The following is a 20,449-nucleotide window of genomic DNA, read 5'->3' on the forward strand; positions in this document are numbered from 1 at the left end:
ATTCTGATATCAGAGGTACAGCTCAGGTTACAGTGTTCTCAAAAGGCTCAGACATCCGAGGCACTGCTCAGGTTACAGAGCTCCTACGTGCTCAAACATCAGATGCAATGCTCAGGTTACAAAGGTTTAAAGGTTCAGGGATCAGAGACACCACACAGGTTACAAAGATGCTACAGGCGCAGTCATCTGAGGCACCACTTATGTCACAGAGATCCTACAGGGTCAAACATCAGAGACGCTGCTCCATTTACAGGCTCATATATTAGAGACACCGCTCCAGTTGTAGAGATCATACAGATTCTGATATCAGAGGTACAGCTCAGGTTACAGTGTTCTCAAAAAGTTCAGACATTTGAGGCAGTGCTCAGGTCACAGAGCTCCTACGTGCTCAAACAGCAGATGCAATGCTCAGGTTGCACATGTTTAAAGGTTCAGGGATCAGAGGCACCACTCAGGTTACAGAGCTCCTACGGGCTAATACATCAGCTGCAATGCTCAGGCTACAAAGGTTTAAAGGTTGAGGGATCAGAGACACCACTCAGGTTACAGAGCTCCTACGGGCTAATACATCAGCTGCAATGCTCAGGCTACAAAGGTTTAAAGGTTCAGGGATCAGAGGCGGCACCACTCAGGTTACAGAGCTCCTACGGGCTAATACATCAGCTGCAATGCTCAGGCTACAAAGGTTTAAAGGTTCAGGGATCAGAGGCACCACTCAGGTTACAGAGCTCCTACGGGCTAATACATCAGCTGCAATGCTCAGGCTACAAATGTTTAAAGGTTCAGGGATCAGAGGCACCACTCAGGTTACAGAGCTCCTACCGGCTCAGACATCTGAGGCACTGCTCAGGTTACCAGGTTAGGCCTCAATCAGCAGAGTTGTATATAGTGTTACAAAAAGTTATAGAAGAAACAGAGATCAAGAAAAGCCTTACACAGGAGTCAGGAAATGTCCACAGAAGCGGAGCCAAAAGTTTCCAGTGAATCAAGGAAATAATACCACAACATTGGCGACAATGGTCACCTTAACTAATCGCTCAATCGTTGCCCTGACATATTTGAGCAATGCTCCCATTTTGTGCACAAACATACTCACCTTCAGAAGTACACAAAATCTGCATAACTTGTCAATACATTCCTTGGGCCTCATCACAAGTTAGGTGGTTACCACCAAAATCCTTTACCATTGCCACAGGATTATGAGTGGCGTTATCACGCTGCACAGTCCACAGAACTCCATGGGGATTTTTGGCAAATTGTAGTAACAGAACTAAAGCCACTTTTTTTCTGCACCACCAAACTCGTAATGCGGCCCACTATTTAGTTTCTTAAAAGGTTTGCAAGCCATTCTCTGAAATACAATCTTATTGTCACCAAATACCAGTTTTAAGATTTTTTATATAAACTCATTTTGTCCCCAAATATCAACTTGTCGTTTTCTGAAAGTACACTATTTAGGGATGCCAAAATGTTCCTTTAATTTCTAGCCCACCTAGTCATTTTCATTAAGTACGGTAATACACCATGAATATGCATGCTGCCTTTCATTCCAGAAACGTATTAAATGTTCATAGGACCAGGTTCAGCTTATGTGCCCATGTACAGCCATCAGATGGCAGGAATTGCTTAATGTGTCCAGGGATAGGCTGACATGCTAATGTATGCCAAGGAAATGTGAATTTTCCTAAAATCAGCTGAACCATCTACCCTTGCTTCATCAACCAGGTCTCAAACTGATCTGTCAGCTTTGATGTGTTTTGTGGGGGCCTGGCCTGAGGCAGGCAGGCAGCTGCCATGTACCAGGGATTCGATTTCAGATGAATGCGCAGGCGCCAGGTCAAGTTACCTTGACTTTCAACCAATATCACTGTGGTTCAATGCAGGCATCCTCCTCAGCCACCTACTCACCCACTTTCTCGGCAACGAGACCTGCTGAAGTGTGAGCAAAGATCACTTCCACATATGCAAACATTGGTCTATACAACAACAGGCCGTCACAAGAGGGGGCAGGATGGGCAAGCTGCCCCGGTCGTCCCGCTTGAGAGGGGCCTTGCAGCACCCTTCCTTGCCTGAGTTGAAGGCAGCGCGCCGTCAAACCATGTTATTCACACGGGGACTGTGCTACCTGCTCTCAGCCACTGCAATAACAGCAAAATAAGACGGCAGGGCAAAGAAGTGAGCTCTGCCACCTCCCATTATTGACCCTACAGCGTAGACACGCTGAATGATAAGAGAGGACTCCTCTTCCATCAGTCAGCGTATTCAGGTTGCGGAGACCCAGGACGTGATCACTCTGACTGACAGTGGAGGGCCGCTTCTCCTGTCAGGCAGCGTGCCTATGTGCTGGAGTGAGGGGAGGGGCGCGGCTGCGCAGGCACTTATGAAGGGTGCATGGAGGTAAGGTAAGTTTTTTTTTTAATTTTAAATTAAATGTGTATGCAGATGTGTATGAATGTGCGTGTGCATGTTGGTATGTATGTTTGTGTCAGTGCTGTGTTTGGTTTTATGTATGCTTGCAGGTATGGAGTTGTGTGACTGGTGGATGAATGCATGGGTGAGTGAAAGTGTTGTATGTTAGTGTGTGTGTCAGCCCCCACCCCTAAACTTAGCTGCAATGCCGGCCTCTAAATTTGGGGTTGGGTACTGCCATTCTTTTTAATTTAGGCTATTAGGTGGAAAGTGCCACAAATAAGCCACAACTGTTGCGTTAGAGTACATACACAGGTGGAAATTTACTTTTATTTACTGGGGGATCCCACCTGGTGCAAGGGAGGGGGAGGTCCAGTGAGGAGACGATTGGGAGGGTGTAGGGCAGGTATTTTATTAACCTCATAAACATTTGCCTCTTAGCCCCTCACAAGATATATCATAAACACCTGGAAATAGCACAATTTCTTATATTGTCAGCAAAATACAAAATGTACCCCCCTTTTACACCTAGAAAGTGAACATTAATATTTCCAGTACAGTGCAACATTGACTAGGGATTTCACAGAGCTCCTGCTTAGACCCTCAAGTATTCTTGTGAGGATGCGTCCTGCCTCTACACTTAGCGACCACGGGTTAAATCCAAGCCCGATATAGATTAAAAGAAATGCACCATAGAATTCTAAATGTACAGTGAAATAAATGTATAGTGCATGTAGATATCTCAGGATTGTGGATTTGGAATCCAGGCTGACATTTTTTGCGAGATCCGACTCAATGACAGCACTGAGCAAATATAGGGAAAATGGCCTATGAGGAGGGACAAAAAGCTTGTAGGTGTTGTTTGGTTATTTTCCCACTCATTGACTGCCCATGGCCATGCTAATTCCTTTGGCAATTGCCACTCGGGCCCTGATTCCCCATCAAAAACACCTCCTCATGGGAACTCTTTGAGCTAGCTTTAAACAAGACTTAGCATCAAACTTTGCACTCAAAATGCCTGCCAGTGTTTTCTCAACGGAGTCGTCTAACGGTGAATGACTTAATGGGAGTTGTAAACACACCAGTGGTGTAATAAAAATGTCTTGACCAGGTCTGTCTTCAGCCAGTCATTTTAAAAGTATTATGCAGGTCCTTCACTGAAGTCCTGTTAAAAATAAGCATCGGCAAAACCAACCATTTTGGCTTGTGCATACGTATTAGGCATTTGCATGGCACTGTTATTATATGCTCAGGTACTAATTTTGCACCTGATACCACCAACAGCCAGTTAATACCAATACAGTAATGGTTTTGCCATGCGTACACGAAAGCCCAAACTGTTGGCATTGCCATTGCTTGTTTTGCTTTACCCCTGATGGACAGGACCATGCATCAGGGGTAAAGCAAAAATAAGTGTTACTACATAGCTAAACAGGACCACATTAAATGAAGGCCAGTCTAGCCAGTAGTAACACTTATCGTGCACAGTCAGCCTGGATATACTTTCTGTGGCATGCGATTTTTACAGGCTGGGAGTCCTCATATGGTAATATGGGCATATATTGGTGAAGTCTATATGGAGATACATGGGAACAGCCAGCATGAAAATATTTGTATACTGGCATATGTTGTGGGCAAAGGCGGCATGACATGCATTGGAAAATGCTCCTATGCCCAGTTGGTGCCTTGAAACTGTTGGGTTTTTCCATGTGCTACCATACAGAACCAATTGCTAACTGGCTTACTGCCCAATTTTTCAAAGAAAGTGCATTCAAATGTACAATTTTAACCCAATGTTTCCAACATATTCTTAGGAGCGAAAACCCCTCTCAAGCACACCTTGTTTGGTTTGTCTCCCTCGCTGTGCTCTGTCAATCTCACATAATTGGTGCAAAGATTTAAGCCCCTCAAGTAAAAAAAAATTCACCAGCCTCCAGTCTACATCATCTATCTGTCACTGTGTATGATGTGTGCTTTAATGTGCAGACAGGCGCCTTAATGCTGGTGGCACACACCACATGCCATCCTATATATATATTTATGCACATGATACATAAGTTAGTCAGCCATAAACCTTTCTTCAGGAGCAAAACCAAACTTTGCTGTAGTTGATTTGAATTTGTAGAAATAAAACCATATTTGGGTTCCTCCACACATAAACTCAAGAGGAGTTTTCTTGTGCCGCCATTGTCCCAGTACAAATAAACGTAAAGGGGCCTCACCACATTTTTGACCCAGGCCTCACTACACTTTGTGACAGCCCTGTATGACAGCAGACAATCTTGCAGTCTGCAAAACTTATTTTGTTTTTCAAAAACATTTTTATTTCGTTTGACTTTACAACTTGTAACTTGTACACATCATTACACAGTTTTTGTGAGTCTTACAGTCAAAATTCTTTTTCAGTTTCTCCCCCTTCCAACTCCCTCCTCCCCCACAGTCCAAATACCGCATCCCTCTCACAGCCTATATCTTCACAACTTTCTGCACCATTAGTACTCATCGCTAGCCTTTCACCCTCCTGGTTGTCCCTGTGTGGCGTGTATAGTGCCCCCACTAATTATCTCCATGTGGTCTATGACGTTGCACCCCCTTGTCCCTCCCCCTTTGACTCCTCTTGCCACGCTTTTGTTTCCACATTGGCCCATTTCTTCATGTCTTGCCACCAGGCAAGGCCGCCGGTCTTACTTGCGCTTTCCAACTCATAGCAATTCTACACTTGGCTAGAATAAATGCCAGGCCTTTTAATTTGCTTATGTGTTTAGCTCTGCGCGGTTTGGGGAACCCCCCTAGGAGACATGCCTGGGGGTGCTCATGTCCATGTTAATGTCTACATCTATCAGGAGCTGGGTCACCTCCTACCAGAATCTCCCGACTTCGGGGCAAGACCAAAACATGTGTACCATCCCGGCCTCTATTTCCCTGCATTTTGGGCATGACTGCACAGTTGTGTGTTTGAACTTCGCTACTTTTTTTGGAGTCATGCATGTCCTGTGTGTTAAATATAGCTGGATCTGTTGTAGATTAGCGTTTCTCAACACCTTTTTATGGTATCCCTGCGCTCTAATCCACACCCCATCTTCCATTGCTTCCCCCACCTCCTCCTCCCAGTCCACCTTTGTTTGCACACATTCCTTCCCTATCCTGGAAATCAGCAGCTCATATATATGTGAGACCTCATGTCCTCCTTCTGACACATTATAAAAGGATTCCATCACTGTATCTGGTTGTCTCGCCAGGCCTTCGTGATTCCATTTCTCCTTCAGTATACTCGCCAGCCTCACATAGGTGATGTGCTGTCTCCAGTGTAAACATGTGTCTTCCGTCAATTCCTCAAATTCCCTGGGTTTCCCATCTATCCATTCATCCCCCACCCATGCTATACCCACCGATTCCCACTTTCTCCTAATGGTCAGTCTAAGTTGTTTGTCTACTCCTTCCAGCACCACTAGCGGTATCTGCGGGCAGAATGGGGTTGGGTTGTCTATTAGTTTACACACCCTCCTCCACATTTCACCGCCCAGGCCTAGCAGCCTGCCTTCACTTTCCCTGCGTTGTTTCGGCAACCACATTCTTTCGTTTAGGAAGTAGGGAATGCTTTCAGCACTCAACAAGTCTGTTTACGCTGTTTGTTCCTCTGATAATCACCTCGCTACATATTGCAGCTGGCTAGCCAGGTAATACACCTCAAAGTTTGGTGCTCTAATACCTGCCTGCTCGAATGTGTTTTGTAGCTTCCATAACGCTGCTCTGTTCCTTCAACCCTGCCAGAGGAACCCTCTGCATATGCCCTGCAGTTTCAAGAAAAATCTTTTGGTATTGTATATGGGATGTTACCAAAAAAGTGTAGCAGTCTGGGTAGCACCACCATCTTCAGTAGAGCCGCCCTCCCCACCATAGCCAATGGTAATTTAACCCAAAATGCCATGCTCTGTTCAATGCTGGACACTGCCTTTTTGGTATATTATCTATGTTCCTCTGCAGGGTTGGGTAGACATCCGTACCTAAGAATTGGAACTTTACCATTTCCCAGGTAACCTGCAATATTGGCAGCTCATGTATAGGTGTGTCCTTATAACTTCCCAAGGGGAACATGCTAGATTTTTGGGTGTTGACCATAATGCCAGACAGTCTTGCATATTGTTCCATCACCTCTAAGATATATTGCAGGCTTTCTGCTGGGTAGCGCGAATACAGTAGCATGTCATCTGCGTACAGCAATATAAAATGCTGCCCACTTCCATGCTTAGTCCTACCTCCCCATATTGTTGTCTCAGGTACGCTGCCAGGGTTTTAGTGCCAGAATGAATAGCATTGGGCACCATGGGCAACCTTGTCTAGTGCCTTTACTCAGCCACCATCTCTCTGATATATTGGAACCTGCTTTGACTCATGCTACTGGCTCGCTATATAGTAATCTCACCCATCTCAGGTATGTGGGCCCTATCCCATACTTCTCCAGGACCGCCATCAGCCATGGCCATTTCACTGAGTCAAACACCTTCACAGCATCTAATGATACCATTGCAGCATACCGTTTGTCATCTCGGTTGTAATCAAGGACGTGGTGCAGTCTCCACAAGTTATCTGTTACTTTCCTATGTGGTACATGCCCTGTTTGGTCCGGGTGTATCAGTTTACTTATAACTGGTTTTAACCTATTGGCCATCACCGCTGTTAGGATCTTGCTATCCTGGTTGAGCAGTGAGAGGGGTCTATATGACCCGTAGTATGTTTCTGGCTTATTGGGCTTCAGCAGCGGGACGAAAATCGCTTCCCGTAAGGTCTCGGGCAACTTGCCTTTTCTAAGCGCTTCGTTGAACATCTCTAGCAGCGGGGGTAGTAATGCAGATTTATATGTTTTGTAAAATTTGCTAGGGAGACCGTCTGCCCCTGGGGTCTTACTAGAGGGCAATGACTTGATGACTTGCTCTATCTCTTCCGCTGTTATCGGGAGTTGTAGGCTATCCCTTTCTGCCTCCTCTAGTTTGGGGAGTATGATCTCTGTCAGTGCTTGCCGCATATCCATCTCTTCCTCTACACTGGAGTCTGAATACCGTCGCTTATAATATTCTACAAAGCATTCATTAATTCCTTCTTGGGTCTGTCGCACCTGGCCATCTGGTCCTCGTATAGCATTAATTGTGTGCTTGGCCTCTTCGCTCTTGTATAGCCATGCTAACAACCTGCCTGGTTTATCCCCTTCTGCATAGTGTCTCTCCACATATTTCTTGTAGCTTAAGTTGTCCTGTCTTTGCCAGTGACCTATACATTCTTGCTGTAATCAGGTCATAATCTTAGCCTCCTCTGGGGTTCTCTCGCCTTTCTTCATCATCTCTTCTAGTTTCCGTTCTGCGTTTTGTAGTTCCTGTGATATGACATTTTGTAACCCTTTGGATTTAGCCATTGCTGCCCCTCTTATTACCACCTTGAATGCCTCTCACAATGTCCCCGCTGAGTTCACACTCCCTGTGTTGGTTTTAAAGTACTTCTCTATGTACCCCTTTAAATCTTCTCTAAACACTGTATCCCTTAATGATTCCACCCGGAGCCTCCACATGGGAATCTTGGCTCTGGGTGGCCTGATCTGCCATGTCAACACCAGCAGTGTGTGGTCTGATAGGACCATTGCTTTATACTCTACCGCTGTCACTTCCCAGGTCAATGCTGTGTTGATGAATATGTAGTCCAGCCTTGTGTCAAGGTTCTGTGGGGCAGAATAGTGTGAGTACTCTCTGTAGGGCGGGTGTCCCTCCCTCCATGCATCTATCAAGCGGAAAGCGTATATAGGGTGTTGAGGGCCTTGGCCGCCGGGGTCGGGTGTGGTACCTGCTTTTTTTGGTCAGGTGGGTCTCTTGTATTAATGCTACATCTATTTTTTGTCTTCTTAGACACAGCATGACCCTATTTCGTTTGATATAGTTGTTCAGCCCGCGCACATTCCAAGTTATTATTTTTAACTCTCCATCTTATCCATTGTGCAACCTTCCCATCCTTCCTCCCTCCCCCATCTCTCCCTTCTTGATGTCAGTTTTCAGTCTTCCCCGCTTATTACATCCCCAACTTCCCCAACTCCCCTTCCCTCCCCACCCCCACCCCAACCCCAATAATTGCACAGCTCCATGACTGAATCTCAGGCATCCCTGCTTCTCCCTCCTTTCCGGCACAAAGTCGCTACTCAGAGTGCAACAGGTGGATACTGTGCTATCAGTATCCCAACTAACTAACCTCCTGGGGGTAATAGCGATTCCCATTTAGCTCCCGCATATTCGTTATGAGTCATAGGCCTAGTTGCTCCTCTGGTTAATAGTCCATGTGTCTCTGTCTTAGCTTTTGCATCCCCTCCCCCACTCCACATAGTTATACATCAGTTGCCCCTTTGACGTGTCACTTATCACTTCTCTCGCCATCACGATCATCCTGCTCCGGCGGAACACCCTGGGAGTCCAGCCAGCTGTGTACATCTTCAGGGGTCTCAAAAAACCAGGCTCGGTCTTTGTGCAGCACCTTCATCTTGGCAGGAAACAGGAGCATGAACTTGAGTTGGGCTGCACGCAATCTTCTTTTCACTACCCTGTAGTCCATCCGCTGCTTTTGTACTTGAAAGGTGTAATCTGGATACGCCATGATAGAAGGGGACGCTATGTTGATGATGCCACCTTTTTGAAAATGTTCCAGTATCCTCTTTGTCCTTGTAGTTCAGAATTTTGGCAATTATTGGCCTTGGCGGTGCCCCAGGTTATGGTTGTCGCATCAGGGCCCTATGTGCTTTCTCCACAGTGAATCCTTAGGAAAGTGTGCCCGCTCAAATATCCTGCACCAGCATGTCCTCTATGTAATCGGTCGGATCCCTGCACTCTTCGCCTTCCGGTAGCCCGATGATCCGAACGTTGTTGCGTCTGGCACGGGCTTCTGCCTTTTCCGTCCTGCTTTCCAGGTTCTGCACTTGTTGCTTCAGGTATGAGATCTCCGTAGTATTATCTTTGCAGCAGCTGGTGTTGCCCTGCGTCTCTTTTTCCAGTGCCCCTGTGCGCTCTGACAGTGCTCTTACATTTTGCCGCAGTACGTTCATGTCTATCTGCATAGCATCTATCTTAAATACCAGGGATGTTTTCAGTTCCTCTATTGCCGCCAATATTTGTTTATCCATTCTGTCTGGTGTGGATTCCTCTGATGGCTCTAGTGGTTGCAATTTTGCCCCTTCCGTCGCTTGCGTAGGTCTGGTGAACTCATCCAGAGACGTCTGCTTTGCTTTCTCCTTGTTTGCTTTAGTAGCCATCGTTAATGTCCTGCTCCTCAGATTTTTCAATGCACCTGGCATCCGTTGTGGCACAGGTGCTTCTGTCGTGACCCGTGTGGTGATGATGTCGCGTAGAATCCTTGTGTGGGTTCTCATTTATGCATCCGCCCTGTTCATCCCACCTTCCGTGCCGACGTCGGTCTGCTTGTCTTCGAAACTCCTCTCAAGAGCTGCAGCTGTAGGCTGGTTTGTATGGTCTTGACTGGGCCGCACCGCCTATTGTCTGGCACTGACTTCTGCTTCAGTCTGCAAAATTACTTGCTTTCACCAGGAGTTTGAGTGTGGGTGTGAGCCCCCCACTGGCGTGGTAGGAACCTACCCACTACCATGGATGAGCAGACCAAAAAAAGTATTTTTCCTGTGAATTGGGTTTTGCCACCAATCTCTAGACTAATGTTCATAACTGCATGGCACCAGCATGGCCGGTGCACTGGGCATAAACACGATTACAGCTTGCCCAAGTGAAACTTGCCTTCTATGAGGCGCTGCGGAGGAGGTTGGAAGTGTGCACATAATTGTGCATGCTCCAGCTCACACTACATCCTCCAGTTATTTTTGGGGAATAGGTAAATCACTGTACTTTTCCCCAAAACATTTAACCACTTAAATGTGCAGGTAATTGTGGGGGGAGTGGGAGGTTGCATCGTGGTAGATTTCATGAATATGAAATCGACACTTTTTTCATCGAATTTAGCCATAAATATATGTGGGGTGGATAATCGTTATAATTAAGATATTGTGAAATCGGCGGAATGTACGGGGTCCCCCCCCATACATTTGAGGCCAAATTGATATGAAGAAAAAAATATTCACCAAATTCATATTCATTGAAATCTATTCGTTGAAATCACATAGAGCATTGTGGGTAATGCATCTGCACATGTATTTGAATAGGGAACCATCATTTTTGCAGCTACTAGATTGTATTAGGGAACATTGAATTAATAAGCTTTTTAAAGCTTTTACGTTGTAAAATAGGAAAGAGGTACAATTTAAAATGTTGTAGGTAGATGAGCCCCAATTTTCTGATCGTCCTGTTTTTCAACTTCCAGCTGACTAGAAGTTGTCAGGATAGGTGTATCACAGGAGCAGTGAAGGGTAACTAGACTCCATAAGGGTGGACATGAGGTAGGGGATGCCAGCTAGGGCTGAAGAGGACAATGAGGAGGGCAGAGTTCCTGTGGGAGTCAGAGGACCCTGCAAATGCCTGTGACTGTGGGACTTCTCTTTATGGAGCACTTGGGCCCCTTGTCCGCAGATGCAGGGATGGGACCCTCAATATACAATCTAGATATGTTCGAGACACTGGAGGACATTGAGGTGCCATGGCTGTCCAGGAATAGAATGTCAGGGCAGATAAGGGAAAATAGGTAAATGTTACAAAGGACATACAAAATGACAGAGGTACGGAAGGCCCTAAGTGTTCAATCCCCTTAGCCAGTCTACCCCGTTATCCAGATGGGCTGCTGACCAGAGGCGTTGCTTGGGGGCGCTGGAGAGGCTCTAGACACGGGTCTTTTGGTTGTAGCCCTGGATAGAAGCTCAGGGGCTACATCCAAAAGGCAATAGCTAGCCCCAAGTCCCGACAGCCTCGACATTAGTGTAGCCCCAGATCTTTTCCAGACCTAGCAACACCCCTGCTCCTGAGACATCCAGCATCCCAACTTTCCTTGCCTAGGTATTGTCTGCTTAGATCTTCAAGCAAGGTCCGCATACGTCAGGGTAGCCGTATCTTGTACACTTTCGTTATGGCCAATCACTCCCTGTTTCTAAATAAGTACCAGTGCTTGGCTGTGCCTGCCATTCAAACAAGTGCCAGGTTAGCATTGTTCCTCAGCCCAAGGTTTGCCAAGCTGCTTGTATTTCTTCTTCCATATTACAGTAGGCCTTGTTCAGCTCCAGCCCGGATATCTCCCCGAAAGCTGAAAACCTTTCCCCTTGTGTGTGTGCGTCTTGGATACGTACAATCTCAAACAGAGGTTTCCAAGAAATAGCAGAAGGTGTTATGGCTCTTTTATCAAAAGTGGGGCTTATGCCGAGGTCTGAACAAGAGAGGATATGGAAAATGTTTTGTAGATATAATGAATCGGCTGGTTAGGCTGAAATGGGGAGGTAAGCACAAACTATTGCTAAATATAATGTTTAATAAAGAAAATGGTGAAGCATTGAACTGTAATAGTGAACAAAGACAGCAACAAGCCTTGAGAAAAATATGAAATAACTGATTTGGAAGTCTGAGTGATATATCACCCAATGTAATAATGACAGTGTACTCAACATGTATATGATTATACACAAATGTGTTCCTGCGCGCACTAATGGGAGTTCGTGAACACAAAATGGCAACATACATGCTTTTATAGAGAGATTTAATTGTCAAAGGTATGCCAGACTGAGAGAGCCGAGGTCTTATTCCAACCGATGGCTTGCTGGGTAAATTGAGAGAGTGAGAGGCTTTCTTTTTTTCTGTATAAAAGATATTGTTTATGCTCGCTTTAGGTTTTTAACAGACCCATGCACAACAATAAGCAAGTACACATCTCCTTTCTCCTGCCATGAAATTTCACTCTTTCGTGTTAACATATGCCCGGGGTCGGACTGGGTATGCAATAGGCTCACGCACCAATGTAAAAGGGGCTCACATCTGCAAATGCCATCTTCCTTTTGAGACTGACTGTTCGAACAGAACCCAAGGAGGACTGTTTTAGTAAAATGTGTTGAAAAGTGGGTATTTTAAAGAATATTTGCTCAGTAATATTGTTCAAAACCACTAACTGCACAGTTATATAACTCATCAAACTGGCCCAGTTAGGCAAAACAGCTGGCCCACTTTGACTAACACAACTGGAACACTCTATCATGTCTCCTTCTGGCATTGGCTATTGCCCTACCAGCCAATCCGAGCCTGCACATGCTGCATGCACGACATGGCCGTACAATACTGTAAATTCCAACATTTAGGAATACCTAAATGGATGCATGTTTGTGCTACATAATCAGCATTTTCGTTTCCATTTGGTTTGCTAGCATGCTCGGCAGTGAGAAGGAACATGTGTGCGTTAACAAATATGGTGTCTGCCTAACACAGGGCGTTTTATCTGATGTGATTGCAGCCATTCTATTCCTCTGGCTAGGACGTCCAAGTAACAGACTGATTTCTACAGCAGGCACATTAACCTGCTGAGTTATTTAGGTTCTGTTAGGGCTTGTTGATGAGATCAAACATCTGGAACTTGTACTTCTGCATTGCTTTCGTATGGCGAAAATAAACCGCTACAAGTACCATACAATGGTGCAACTTGAGAGCTCTCTGGTGTGCACGAACAGTAACATACGACCCATCAACTGAAGAGGCTGCGCCCCCCTTGTGTCTCTTTATGCTCCGAGGACAGGTCTACAAAAACTGTGAGGCTTGGTTGCAGGCCCTGCTGGCATGGGATATTGGGGATAACTATTAGCTGAAAGCACAACATATGACAATTGTTTTCATAAAGCCTCAGGAGGATAGCTCAGGGGCAACGTGCTCCCCTTGGAAACAAGACAACACGGAAAAGCACAGGTTCGATCCCTGGGTCTGTGCTTATAAACCTCTGGGTATTAACCGCGTTATCAATAACCTATCGTATCATATGATAACTTACCAGCAGATCCCAAGGGGTAGTATTACGTCCTGCTTTTTTCCTTGCTAATAGCATCAGAAGAATGTTTTGCTTTGGGTTGGAATTTTAAGGGCGGGGCCTAGGTATTTTCTCCTCAGCCCACACATGGATTTTGCTAAATTGGTGACTAAGTAAAAGTTACCAACATCCATTCCCTGCGTCCCATACTGAAAGACCATTTAAATTCAGTCTGGAACCATCACTATGCCAGGAAAATGGTTCAATGCCCTACTATAATCTGTTTTGTTCTGTCTCCTCCTGCAGTTACTGAAGTTTTAAGGGACATTGCTGATGTGCATGCTAGTTCGCCCTGCATTCGTCTACTCTAAGCAGCAAAAATGTACTCCACAAAGGAGCAGTTATGGAGTGCAAGTTAAAATTACAACATAGATCACGGCCATTCATTAGCCATTGCTCATTTAGCCCTCGACATGTTTTAGACTATAACTCCCATGATCCTTCACCTCTGTCTATGCGGTGAGAGTTGAACTCCAACACATCTGGAGAACTACCTAAGGAATAACAGTGCCACAGGTTATTTTGGTATGTGTCTCGGACAGCAGATATGCAGGAAAAGCTCAAATTCCCTCATTAGTGATTTGTAGCTCCGTGTACAAAGTAGGTGTTCCCGATTTTTAGGACACTGAATTTACACGTAGCTAGTATATTTGAAATTATGGATCCTTTTATCTGAAAATAGTACCTATCTGACAATGTTAGTGCCTTGCTTGTGTTAGCTTAGCAGACTTCAGCCTTCAGAAATGTCATAAGGAATGCTCTGTAAGAATATTCTGTGTGTATGCTTAGCACTTTTATGAATAAAGCTTTACATTTTGAAGACTAGAACTCATAATTGAAAGTATATGTTTCATTTACTTTCAATTTAAAACCAAATGCCAATGTGATTAACATCCAACAGTAGACACATTTGTGTAATGTTCACTATTTTTTCTTAGCTCTGACGAAGCCCAATAATGTCTTGCATGAACCTTGCTTTACAAATCAATCAACAAATGGAATCTTGCAATGGTGAAGAAAAGCACTCATGAATACATTTCATAATGGCACTGGTTCTCCATTCTTTTGAACAAAAACTACTGAGGTCTGGATTTCATCCTCATCACTCGTCTTAATCTGCTCTCCTTCATGTTAGGAATCCCCCTGCTTTCGTCACCCTATACTATCATCTATTCGGGTTTTACTTGACTCCTCCACTGCTTGTGAGACTGTAAATCATCCAACTCTTCTTTCCTCTCTGTATTCCCTTGGGTTTGCTGGCCCTGCAGTGCAGTGGTTTCACTTCTATCTTCACAACTGTACCTATTCTGTCACCCTCCAGGCTGTCAAACGTTCTCCTTCTCTCTCTCTTTACTTGTGCATCCCACATGGCACATGGGGCCTCATTACGACCCAGGCGGTAAGTTACCGCCTGGGCCGTGACTTTACCACCATGGCGTAAACTATGTTTACGCCATGGTGGTTGGCGGACTTACCGCCCCATTCCGACCTTGGCGGGGCGGTAAGTCCCCAATCCCCATTTACCCTTCCCCATTCCCATTTTTGCCCCATAGGGCATAATGGGAGTGGGGAAGGCGTTAATTACGCCACCGTAAATTACGGTGGCGTAATTAACTCCATGGTCCCTTAGCGCCATGGATTTTAACACCTGCTAAAAGCAGGTGTTAAATTCGCCATGGCGCTAAGGGACCTCGTACTCAGGCGGTAAGGGTCGGCGCTGTTTACGGTGCCGTAAACCCCTTACCGCCTGAGTCGTAATGAGGCCCATGTTCTCTTTTTACATCATCCTTTTTTGACTCTTATTGCCTCCACCGATCCCTCCCGCCACTTTTATGCGGACGATTCGCAGATCTTATTTTCCTTTGCGTCCTTTTCTGACTCTCCTCATGTGCATCTGGCTCTCTACTTGCCATCCAGGCCTGGATGCACTGCCATTTTCTTCACCTCAATCCTACTAAAACTGAGGATTTCTTCTTTGCTTCTACTTCTCTTCCCCCTTTTGCCCCTCCTCCTTTCCTTCCCCTTTCCTCTGTGCTTTTCTCCACGTACGCAAACAATCTTGGTGTCACTTTTGATCTTACTCTTTCCTTTTCACTCCATATCTCTAATGCAGTTTACACCTACTTCTTTCATCTGTACACCTGTAAAGCCCACCCCTTCCCTTGCTTTAACACCACTGAACTTCTTATCTTATCTCAATTCTCTCCCGTCTCGACTACTTCTCTGCTTTACTTGACACTTCCTTTCTTGCCCCTCTACATTCTGTCTGTAACTCTTATGTTTGCCTTCAGTTCTCTCTCCCTTCTTGTTCCTCCATCACTCCCTCTCTTCTCTCCATGTCTTGGTCCCCCCTCCACTCTTGTCTCCTCTTCCACTTCCCATGTATTGTCTATAAATGTACTGACAGCCTTTCACCACCCTATTTTTCCACCCTAGCCCCTCCTATCAACCTCCACACCTACTTAATTCCCAGTCTAACTTTCTTCTGTCTGTACCTAAACTTCCCTGTGAGGAATTGGTATCTGGCAAGGATGCAAAGCCCTGGCTTTTAAAATGTGTATTCAATTATAAAATGATGCAGGTAATTCTATCTCTGAAAGGGTAATCTGCTGATCAGATTAAAAGCATAGCATGTATCTGTGTCCTGCTGCATCAGTATCCTAAATCACAGCGCCTGCTCTACCCATGGCACAGAGCAGGGTCAGGGTCACAGATGCCCAATTGACAGCAGCAGTGGCAGATAAGTATGTGCTGCTCTAGGGCTGTACTTAAGATATACACCCATGTACCAAAACTAAGATGATAATAAGTAGCTTATGATGGTAGCAGGATCATCTCTAAAATAAAGCTATACCTGAGTTTAGGCATAGTGCGAAACTCTTATACACAGGCGCGTTAAAAAAACCACATCATGTCATTTCATATGACTACTTATGATCATGGATGCCACATCCCGATTGATATCACACATGTTTTAGTTCCTGTGAGTCAGCTCTGCTGTGATTCATTGTTTATTTATTTATGATGTGCTTATACACCAAGTGTTTCAAAGCACAACCATGCAAGGGAGGGGAGACATAAGGGCAAAGAAGACAAACAAGCTTACTAGGCGTGTTACATTCAGGTCGTAGTCTATAGACAGGAAGTGCCAGGGGAAGGTAATAGGGTTCAATTGCACCCAGTCAAGCTAGAACATGGGTTAAGTGCTAAGAAGTACCATTCCCATGGGTTGCAACCGAGAGTGCAGAAGTGCTGTGGCAGAGCAGGGCCAGGAGGCAAGTGCAGAAAACTGGCGAGGAAACGTGGGGCCTGTGAGGCTCTGAAGGTGTGCCAAGCAGCCAGTCGGCAAACTGAGCAGAAAGTAGCGGCTAGAGGGAAAGAAAGCAGGAGGAGTGGTTAGCAGGGGAGAGGTTGAGAGAAGGAGGAGGTGAAGAGGAAAGTCTTGAGGAGTTTCCATCACTTTAGTTGATCTGTTTCAAGATGGAGAGAGGCAGGGAGGCTGTTCCAGAGGGAGGCACCTGTGGAGTAGAAAGATCTCCCCCCAAATCTCTGCTTGGAGAAACAGCTCACCCACACAGCGTTTCAGGAAGACAAGTGGGGGGCCCGGGAAGGGGAGTCTTTAGGAAGAGAGTGCTGCAGGTTGAGTGGGCCCAGGCCCCAGAAAGCCTTGTGGACAACGCAAAGTGTCTAGAACGTAATCCTTGTAGCCATGGGGGGCCAGTGAAGGGATTTCAGCACCGGAGAGATGCGGTCCCTGGGCTTCAGGCCAAGGATAATTCTTGCCGTTCTGTTCTGGATGAGTTAAAGAGGAAGGAGGGTAGAAGAGGGCAGGTTGAGAAAGAGGCTGTTACAATAGGACCAGGGCTCTGGAGATGGTGAGACTCTGGGGGAAGGTGAGAAAAGGTAGAATACCTCTGAGAAGGTGCAGTTGGTAGTGGGACTTGTCAGTGATGTGAGACGAGAAGGACAGAGTGGAGCCGAAGATGAGCCCCAGATCTTTTGTCTCATTGGTAGGTGGAGATGCAGGGCAAAGAGAGTCTGGCCAGAGAGAAAGAGGGAATGCAGAAGCAGGGGTCGCGATGAGGACAATCTCTCTCTTATTGGCATTGAGGCAGAGGTTGTTTGCAGCACACCACAACTGAATTGGGAATAGACAGTCAGGTATGAATGAAGAGAAGGCTGAGGGTAGCCTGAAGGAGAGCTGCGTGTCATCTGCGTAACACTGAAAGTTGTCGGTGAAGGAGGCTATCATACAGGCAAGGGGGCATGTAGCAATTGAAAAACTAGGGGGATAGGTTAGATTCCTGTGGGACACCGCACATAGAGAGAGTGAAAGGGGATAGCAATTACCCCAATTCCACCTGGGATGGGTGGTCAGAGAGAAAGAAGGTTAGCCATGCCAGGGCTTAATTAGTGATGCCCAGGGTACCACGCAGGCCTGTGATCAGGGTGGTGTGGTTCACTGTATAAAAAACAGATAAGAGGTTGAGTAGAATGAGGACAGAGGGACAGTTAGAATCAAGATTTCAGAGCAGGTCTTTATGGGAGTTCAGAAGAGCAGTTTCCACGCCTCTGGATGCTCTAAAGCCAGACTGGTGGTCATGGAAACAACCAACAGATTCAGTGTGGAGGGTAAGTTGAGGAATTGCCAACATCTCCAGGAGTTTGCCAAGGAAAGGAGTAATAGAGATCGGGTGATAGTTTGCCAGAATAGAAGGGTCAGCAGAAGGTTCTTTTAGGGGAGGGTGCGCAAGGGAGTGCTTAAGAGCAGTGGGGTAAACTCCACTGGTGAAGGAGAGGTTGCAAAGGTCTGCCAAAGCTGGGGTGAGAAAGGCAGTGTTGTCCTTGATGGTTTTGGAGGGCAAGAGTCCACCTGTTTGGGGGAGGCTTTCATCGACCGGACTTGTCTAGTGACCTCCTCAGGTGTGATTGGGTTGAGAGAGGAGTTAAAAGGGGAGAGGTCGGGGTGGTCAAGGGTGGTGCAAGAGATGTTGGTGCATGAGGTGGTGAGGAATAGAGAGAGGATAGGATATCCTGTGTTTTTGAGGTGAAGTGTGCAGCCAGAGCCGAGCAAAGGGCCTCGGTGGGTGCAATGGTGGAAGAAGCTGTGTTAGAGTTGGCTAGTTCCTTGCAGACTTTAAAAGTTTGGCTGTGTTATTGGATGCTGTGGAGATGCAGGCTTGAATAAAGACTCTTTTTTTGGAGCAGATGCAGAGTCTATGCTGCCTTTGAAGGAGGCGGTAGGCCAGTTTGCCAGTGGGTGCGCATTTCCGTTCTGCTGCCCTGAACTTGCATTTTTGCAAGCTGATGTGCATTTCTGTCATCATGGTATAGGCCGCCAAATGGCAGGACAGGAACCTGGAGCGCCGGGCCACCTCTTTGATCTTTTATGTGAGGGCAGGTAACACCCTCTGCCGGAGACAGCCACACAGTAGACAGCTGTCCTGGGCCTGGGCATCAAAGGGGAACACCCATTCATAAGAAGTAGCCTCACACCAGGGTGCTGCATCTCTAAAGGCCTTTGTTCTCAGTGAGAAGGGAAGAGGACGGAATTATGAGAGGCAGAAGGGCTCTGGTCAATGGAAGGAGACATCCACCATTTTGCTTCTCACTGTCCCTCTTTCTCTTTCCTATCCTGTGCCTTGCTCCTCTGGAGCAGAGCACTTTGAGGGTGACATCAGAAGAGCAAAGTCCACTCTGGTCAAGAGCAGGGATTGGACCATTAAAGAAGGCTAGCTTTAGCCCAATTACCTGAGGATGTTTGCCTTTAAAAGAAGGGGCCTCCCATCCCTTCTTCAGATTCTCCGAGATCCTCTTGGATCCCTTAGGGCCGTAGATTTGCTCTGAGGATCTCATTGGACATTCTTTGGGAAAATTGTTCTTTCCAAAGCCATCAGCCTCAGGTGAAGAAGGAATCATCCAAGACAGACGAAAGACGTGTGGTCTACCCACTCCCAGGGCATGTTGGGGGTGACCTCTGCTGTGGATCAGGACCTACCACACTGGACCGGAATCTCCTGAGCTGGGAGAGCAGACCCTGAATGGAAGCATCCTATCCACGAGTCCCATTGAGTGGGCTCACAGCAAACGGAGGGCCAGACCAGCCGACGCTCCATTTTCTACCGCTCCAAACCGGCCACTCTGTTTTCCCCGCACCTGGAACAAGAAGGTAGTCGCTGGCACTGCATTGTCTGCCAGCTAAAGCTCATCACCTGCTAGGCCTGAAAAGACTGCTCGATGCCGGGGCTGTAGGGGGATATTTCATTTTAATGCCACCCCCACAAAATGTGTGAGACCCCCAGCATTTTATGCTCGACCTTTGAACCTTTTTCATATTCTTCTGAATGAGGCGAGCCTTTTTCCCCTCATTTGTTCTTTTTGCTGTGACTCTGTGAACCCCTGTTCATTCTGCTTTACTTTATCTTATGGCGTCTTACTTTCCTCCATACTTTTTAAAAGGCATCTGTGATTTACTGCTGCAGCATCCAGCACCCTTTGTGCAGTGTTGCTGGGAGCTCTTTGGGCGTTTCTTTTTATATTCTTTTAATTCCCTTAAAAACTGCTGTTCTCAAGGTTTGATGCATACTTTTTATCCTTCTTAGCTTTTCCCTTTGCAAGATCAGTATAAACCACCCTATGTGGAGTGCCAAGGGGATACCTAACAACCCCTTTATCACTGCACCTGTAATATTTCTGTTATAGTGACAAGCATATAATTATGGATGGTGGTAGTGGACATATTCTACCGACTTGTGTGTGATTTTTGACTGCAGGCTGTTTCCACAGTTGGGCTAACACACAGAAGGGTCACCATTGACCGAAATGGTGGCTTCTTTCTTTTATTACCATTGTTCATGTGCTTGCCCTTTCTTGGTCCTCCTTCTCAGATCCTGGGTGGGGGAGATCCTTGTTTGAGTTTTGACTTCAACGCAAACCCTTTGTGTGGTCCGCCGGTGTTCCAGTGTGTCGGCAAAGACAAGTCATGGGGGTGGGGGGATCCTGACACTCCGCTATCCTTTGTCTTCAGGTGTACCTGAGAGAATCCAATTCCCATTGGGGGCTG

At 46.2% G+C, this 20,449-nt stretch overlaps 1 protein-coding gene across 1 annotated transcript in view; it reads right to left on the bottom strand.

Annotated features, from left to right (window-relative positions):
- The window catches only part of TRH (thyrotropin releasing hormone), a 132,004-nt gene that overhangs the window by 7,540 nt on the left and 104,015 nt on the right, over nt 1–20,449 (bottom strand). The window lies entirely within an intron of this gene.

This window comes from Ambystoma mexicanum, chromosome 2p, assembly GCF_040938575.1.
Source record: "Ambystoma mexicanum isolate Mex_15411 chromosome 2p, UKY_AmexF1_1, whole genome shotgun sequence".
In the NCBI taxonomy this organism is placed as follows: domain Eukaryota; kingdom Metazoa; phylum Chordata; class Amphibia; order Caudata; family Ambystomatidae; genus Ambystoma; species Ambystoma mexicanum.